The sequence below is a fragment of the Vigna unguiculata genome, chromosome 1 (assembly GCF_004118075.2).
Source record: "Vigna unguiculata cultivar IT97K-499-35 chromosome 1, ASM411807v1, whole genome shotgun sequence".
NCBI classification, from domain to species: Eukaryota; Viridiplantae; Streptophyta; class Magnoliopsida; order Fabales; family Fabaceae; genus Vigna; species Vigna unguiculata.
The window spans coordinates 16,393,626-16,401,539 of record NC_040279.1 but is presented as its reverse complement, the minus strand read 5'-3'; positions in this window follow the sequence as shown (position 1 = coordinate 16,401,539).

The following is a 7,914-nucleotide window of genomic DNA, read 5'->3' as shown; positions in this document are numbered from 1 at the left end:
ACTTTACTTTGATTTTGTTTAGAAACTTTCATTTGATTAAATAAGTTTTTGCCAATAATTGAGACTTTAATTTGATTAGAGGTAATTACTTTAGCTAAAATTAGTCAAGACTTTACTTTGATTAATTAAGTTTTCTATTTGGTAAAGAAACAAAGGAATAGACATGATTAGGCATAGTAAAATTAATTGAGACTGTACTTTGATTGAATTTACTATGGACAATCTAACAATTCTCACTTTTAATTGAGACTGTACTTTGATTAAAAGTGAGGATGCCAACAAATGAATTGAGTCTTTACATTGATTGATTTGTAAAACAACAACAATAATTAATTTAACAATAATCTCTAGATAACCAATGAAGAATCTTATTTAGAAAAAGTAGTGGAATTGACCTATTTACTATTATTGTGTTTACAATCTTCCGTGTCATTTTCTTTGCACATCAAAATCCCCCTATTTTTATAGTTGCTAGTTTTAATTGCATTTTTAAGAATCAAATATTTGAGATCAATTCCGTATTCGTTGTGAGACGACTCAGGGTTATCTTAACCCTAACTATTTTGTTCACTACTAACTGGCAATACTGAAGTTGCTAAAGTAGTGGTAATTTGATCGCCTAACGACAGCGATATCAAATTTGGCGCCGTTGCCGGGGAATACGGTTAGTATTTCTTTTATTTTGATTCTATTTTGATTTATTTATTTATTTATTTTATTTTTTTTTATTTTTTTTATTTCTTTATTTATTTATTTTACGCATATACGTTTAATATTGTTTGTTATTTTGTAGTCTTTAGTTTTATTTTAATATATTTCAAGCAAAGTTCTATTTTTGTTTTGATTAAGAATTTCTTTTAAGAAATTTTTTGAGACTAGTTTGGAAAACTCTGTCTAGGAAAGACTTGGTATTTAAGTTGTCCACTGTGACGCACCTCTCTTTCCTGGGAGTAGACCCAACGACATCTTAACTCATTTCTTTCTTGAAATCTTTCTCCAAAACAAGAATAGGAAAAAAAAACACACAGGGAAACACTTTCAGGTGGACTGCATAGTGCATGACTCGGGCCAATACGGGTCAATTTTATCAACTTGATTCATAACTTGAAAGGAACTTGCGTAAATCACGTAGGAGACTTGAACTCAGGTGTTCTACTGAAGGAGAACCATCATCATCAGAACCTACCACTGAAAGTGTACCACTAGAATCACCTCCGGTGATTAACATATCTTCTGATCCATCACCTGAACCAGAAATTCAAGAAGATAGAATGGAAGAAAGAACAATAAGAGAATTGACTTCACCAGATGCAGCAATTACACAAAACATGTGCATCCAATATCCAGATGGAGAATGTGAGCTTAAGTCTGGGTTAATCCATCTTTTACCCAAATTCCATGGATTAGCAGGAGAAGACCCGTACCATCATTTGAAGGAATTTCATGTTGTTTGTTCATCCATGAGACCTACAACAGTGACAGAGGAACATATCAAGCTTAAGGCTTTTCCATTCTCATTGCAAGATGCCGCTAAGAATTAGTTATACTGCCTTCCGCCAAGATCCATCAATACTTGGGAGACTCTGAAAAGATTATTTCTGGAAAATTTTTTCCAGCATCTAGAGTTGCTGCTATTCGCAAAGATATTTATGGGATAAGGCAACAAGAAAGAGAAAGTCTTCACGAGTATTGGGAAAGATATAGACTATTTGACAAATATAATTGGTTGATAATATCAATATCTAATATAATTAAATTAATTAATTACTTAAAGATATATGATAAATTATCACCAATTAATATTTGTATTAATTTTCCAAATCAACCCTTTGCAATCTCCTTAAATTATCTTCTAAATAATCCAATATCTTCAAGATATATTTGTTTGTTGTGGAACTAAAAAGATTCAAGAAGATCTTGTCATATTTAAAAAGATTTGGTAGTTATTATCTTTTAATATTTTATGATATAATTAAATAAGATAATTATTTAAAAATATCAAATAAAATATCTAAAGATATATTTTCCCAAATTATCTTCTATCATAAAGATAAAGAAAACCGCAAGGTCCAATTTTTCTTTCCTCTCTTCTTGGTTTAGCCAAACTTCTTCACTTTTTCAAGCTTTTCTTGCCGTCTTCATGTAATGCTTGGCCTGAATTTTTGTGCTTTTGATAATTTCTTATTCTTTGATTTATCTTTAAGGTGTCATGAAGCTTTAATCAATTTATTTCCACACCTCTAAATGAGCTTAAAACTTAACTTCAGCTGCATCAACAAACGTTAAAATATCCAAAAATAATTTATGCAGCTAAAAATCACTTTTTAAGACATTTTTATCACACAAGCTCAAACAACCTAATTATCAAAATTATCAATTAAATCACTCTTTAGGCACACAAATTCAATTAAATACCCAGAATTAAACATTAAATGAGGGCAAAAATACGTACTCATCACTTCCTGTCCTCATCACCAAATAAACGAGCATCTCCTCATTCAGTACTTTTATGAGGGATTGAGTATCATGGATAGACAAATGATAGATGCTGCAAGTGGAGGGTCATTGGTGGACAAAACGCCAACAAATGCAAGACAATTGATTGAAACTATGGCGTCGAACCATCAACAATTTTCCACAAGGAGTAATTCTATAACTCTATTAAAGGGAACCCATGGAGTAGAAGCTTCATATGTTGCAGATCACAAGAAATTAGAAGGGAAGTTGGATGACTTAGCGCCAATGGTAAGGACCTTGACAGACTTACAGAAAAAGCCTATCCCTTCTACTTTATGTGGAATTTTTGCTTCTACTAATCATCCTATAGAGGCTTGTTCTATGTTAAAAGAGACAGGGACGTTAGACAATGAACAACCTCAGGCATATGTTGCAAACATCTATGGCAATAATAGACCACCTTGGCAGCAATACAACCATGATTTGTCCTCCAACAAGTACAACCCAGATTGGAAGGAATATCCCAGCTAGAAATGGGGAAATCAACAGCCTCAACACCAACAAGTCTATGTTCCACCTCAACAGAGGCAACAACCACAACCAACTGCAACTTCTGGTGATTCAAACATGGAAGCAATGATGAAAATGATGGCTGACATGATGAAGGGACAAATCAATGAGTTGAAATAGACAATGGAAACAACCAATCAAAATTTGCAAAATCAGATTGGACAAATGGCAAATGAGTTAAATCAGATGAAGTCTCAACAAGGCTCAAGCAATTTGCCTGCACAAACTGTAATTAACCCGCGAAATGTAAGTGCTATGACTTTAAGATCGGGTAAGCAAATACAAGGTCTTGGGGATGCCCAAGAAGATGAAGATAAGGACAATGAAGTTGTACCTAATGATGAAAGAGGAAGATCAGATGAAGCAACACAAGCAACATCTGAAATGCCTGCACCCAGTGATAACTCCAGGTTGGTATCCCCTAATACTTCCTCTGAAAATTCTTCTCCTTATTCTCCTCCTCCTCCCTATCCAAACCGTTTGAAACCAAAAACTAAAAAGATGGAGGGGTTAGACAAAGAAATCCTGAATACTTTCAAGAAAGTGGAGATAAACATCCCTTTGTTAGATGCTGTAAGACAAATTCCTAAATACGCCAAGTTTCTAAAAGAATTATGTACACATAAAAGGCGTATTATGGACAAAGAGGTAGTGAACATGGGAAGAAACGTCTCTAGCTTAATTAAGAAGCCTGCAGTCAGAATGCCGCAAAAGTGTAAGGATCCAGGTATGTTTTCTGTTCCCTGCATTATAGGAAGTACTAAGTTTGACAATGCTATGTTAGATTTAGGAGCTTCTATTAATGTAATGCCTTTATCTGTTTTTACTTCACTTCATCTTGGACCTCTTAAGTCTACTGGTGTGGTCATTCAATTGGCCAACCATAGCACAGTTAACCCTGCCGGTGTGCTAGAAGATGTGCTTATCCGTGTGGACAAGTTAATTTTTCCTACAGATTTCTACATCTTGGACATGAAGGATGATGAAGGAATGCGTTCAACAACAATTATCTTGGGAAGACCATTCATGATGACAACACGTACCAAGATAGACGTGCATGCAGGATCCTTGACTATGGAGATAGGAGATGAGAAGGTGCAGTTCAACGTGCTAGAAGCCATGAAGCACCCAATTGAAGACCATTCTTTTTTTTGTATTGATTTATTGAGTAATGTAGTGAACAATTATGCTTTTGGACTTTTGGACGTTTTATCTGGTTTTTCTTCTTCTTTGGATTTTTCTTTTTCGAATATTTCGGGCTCAATTTTAGACGAAAGAGAAAATTGTAAAATAGGTGATGTTGAGGACGCAGTGTCACTATTTGATACCTCTGTGGTGTCCAAGTGTGATGCTAAGGTGGCTGAAATTACTTTAGGTAGTAAAATGTTGCCATCTGTGGAACAACCACCCATTTTGGAGTTGAAACCTTTACCATCTCATTTGAAATATGTTTATCTTGAGAGGGATGGGAAACTCCCTGTTATTATATCTGCCTTGCTTACTGATGAGCAGGAACAAAAGCTATTGCAAGTTATCAAAGATCACAAGCGAGCAATAGGCTGGACTTTGGCAGATATTCCTGGTATTAGTCCTTCTTTCTGCATGCACAGAATACTCTTGGAGGAGGATGCTAAGCCAGTAAGGCAACCTCAGAGGAGACTGAATCCTCAGCTGATGGAGGTTGTGAAGAAAGAAGTCACCAAGTTGCTACAAGCAGGTATTATATATCCCATTTCTGACAGCACTTGGGTGAGTCCTGTACATGTGGTCCCCAAGAAATTTGGGATCACCGTGGTCAAGAATGAGAAGAACGAGTTGATTTCTACTTGTATTCAGAATAGCTGGAGGGTCTGTATTGATTATAGAAGACTAAACCAGGCTACCAGGAAGGACCACTTTCCTTTACCATTCATGGACCAGATGTTAGATCGATTGGCAGGTAAGTCTCATTACTGTTTTCTTGATGGATTCTCTGGGTATTTTCAGATTTGTATTGCCCCAGAGGATCAACATAAGACTACTTTTACTTGTCCATTCGGTACATATGCTTATAGGAAAATGCCATTTGGCCTTTGCAATGCTCCTGGAACATTTCAACGATGTATGATGAGTATTTTTACAGATTTGTTGGAGCATTGTATTGAGGTTTTTATGGATGATTTTGAGTAAGAAGAGTAACAAAAACAGTAGCCAAAACTGCCCAACATAACCTGAAAAACGTTGATTCGCGGTGTGATATCGCTGTCGTTAGGCGATCAAATTACCACTACTTTAGCAACTTCAGTATTGCCAGTTAGTAGTGAACAAAATAGTTAGGGTTAAGATAACCCTGAGTCGTCTCACAACGAATACGGAATTGATCTCAAATATTTGATTCTTAAAAATGCAATTAAAACTAGCAACTATAAAAATAGGTCTCCTTTGTTTTTAGCACACTTTGGCCACTTTTTGGAGACATATGAGACACATTCTTTGTCTCCTTTTGTGCTAGAACCAAATTAGCCTTGCACACACCATAGTTAGCTCTTTTGTCTCTCATTTTTGAAACCTTATTTGACCTAGTTTCTAAAAGCTAAGTTTAGGTTTTTGTAGAGACATCCTTAGGTATCTTTTATTTGCTTAGAGGCCCCTAAACTCTTCGATATAAGGGGTGCTCCTAGACATGTAAAAGGGTTGAACATTTTGAAGTAAAAACACTCTTGTGTCTCAACCATTTGTGAGAGTTTGCTCCCTTGGGAGTGAAACTTTTAAGCCTTATCTTGCATAGCAAGTGGCGGCACACATCCACTCATCTTCAATGTTGCCATGGCTTATAGCCTAGCCTTGTAGTGGCGTGCTTCTCACATTTTTACCATTTCTTTCCTTTCCATTTTATGTTTTCTTCTTCCTTTAATTGTTCTTGGTTTTCTATGGTTTATGTGCTTTTCATTTCCTTTTTGTTTTGAATCAATCCATTATTTTCTTCTCTTGAGTTTTGTGAAAGGAACCTTCACATCTAGATAGCTTGCTATCTTAATGTCCAGTGGGGATTTCACTTAGCTTTCTTAATCAACTCACACCATATTCAATAATCTTAAAAAGGAACAACATAATCCTTCATCACACTCTAGGTCCAAAGATGACACAAGCTCTCCCCAATGTGAAAAATGCCCAAGACAGCTAGAAAAGATAGATTTCCTAATGAAAACTCTCTCAAAGGAGTGTTAGGATCTCAAAGGAGTGTGCTTAATAAAGAGGGAATAAGTTGCAGTGGCAAATCTAATCCATTAGGCACCAAAATTTTTCTAAATATGAGTAAACCAACATCTGTCATTTGTTCCTACTGTTCTGAACTTGGTCATGCATTAAATTCCCGCTATTTTAAATATTGTGGGGTTCCTAAAGGAGAGTACAAATGGGTAACTAAAGGAACACCTTAAACCACTAACATGAAAGGACCCAAGTTCAATTGGGTACCTGCATCTTCTCTTTAATCTTTGTTTCAGGTGTGTCTTGATGCAAGGAAAACAATGTCGCTTCTATATAATGGATGCTCAAGACACATGAAAGGAGATGTGAAGAACTTCTACAAGATATCTTACAAAGCGAATTAATGGTCGTGTTACAAGAGGGGATAATAACAAAGGTCAAATTTTAGGCATTCCCAAGGTAAAAAGTTCCTCTTCTATTGTGATCAAGTATAATTGTTGGTTGAAGTACTCCTACATTTTGAATTTACTGCGTGTTTGTTCACTAAAAAGGAAGTAAAATGTGCCTTTTTTTTCATATTTCTGCATAAATTAATCCATTAGGTAATTCTCTAATCGATTATCGTTTTCCTGCTATGGCTAATTTGCTTCTGAACACTACATAATTCATTAGATTAGTCATTTGCTAGTACTGTAATCCTTAACTGCCTGTATGCACTCTGATATTCCTATTGTTGGATCTGTTTAGCCATCCCATTGGTCTTGGTTTCTCTTTGCTCTATACTTCCATAAATATCTGCACTACAGATTTAAACTGATATTGCAATACTTAATTACTGATTTGATTTATGGTTGTTTGCACTCTGATGTTAACCTGTGCTACTGATTTCATCTGCTGCATTGTTAGTATTGTCATACTTTGTATTGTTACTTTGTGATGTTCATGGTATGTGCTGGCTTAGTTGTGTTACACCCCTATGCTCTCTTTGCTAATGTCCAAAGGGGGAGAAAGCTATTTGTTTATGTATTGCAGGACATATAATGCTGCTATGTTATAGGACATATTTTGGCCATCATAAAAAAATGGGACATTGTTGAAAGGGGGAGCTAATTCAACTCATATGAAGATGGTTCTGATGATGTCCAAGGCTACACTTCATGTCCATTACCAGTTTAGAATTAGTTATGTTTTAGTTAGGCTGTGCATTAGGCTGTTTGTATGAAATTATCAGATGCAAATCAAGCCTGCATTAAGTTGTAATTAACCATCACACTCTTGCTTGTGCACTCATGAATTGATTAGCTCTTTAACTAATGGATTAGTTGTGAGTACTGCACTAAGGCAGTGAAAATACACTCACGATAATCGATTAGGTGAATTCCTAATCCATTAATGACAACAGAGAACTTTGTATAAAAGTTGTTTTTAAAATCTGTTTCAACTCTGGAAAAAGTTACAAATCATTGAAAAACATTATGAGAAACAACCCTCTGAGATTCACAGAGTTCTTAAGCATTCTTGAAGATCATTCAAGTGAAGATTCAAGGAGATTGATGGTTGATTCCACCTTGATGGGTCTAGCTTGAATCTAGGAGCAAATTGACAAATCTACACAACAATAGGTTTATTCGTTTCTTGATTCTTTTTTATTGTATTTCTGATTACAGTTGCTTCACTGTGTGAAGTGTAGGCCTAGGT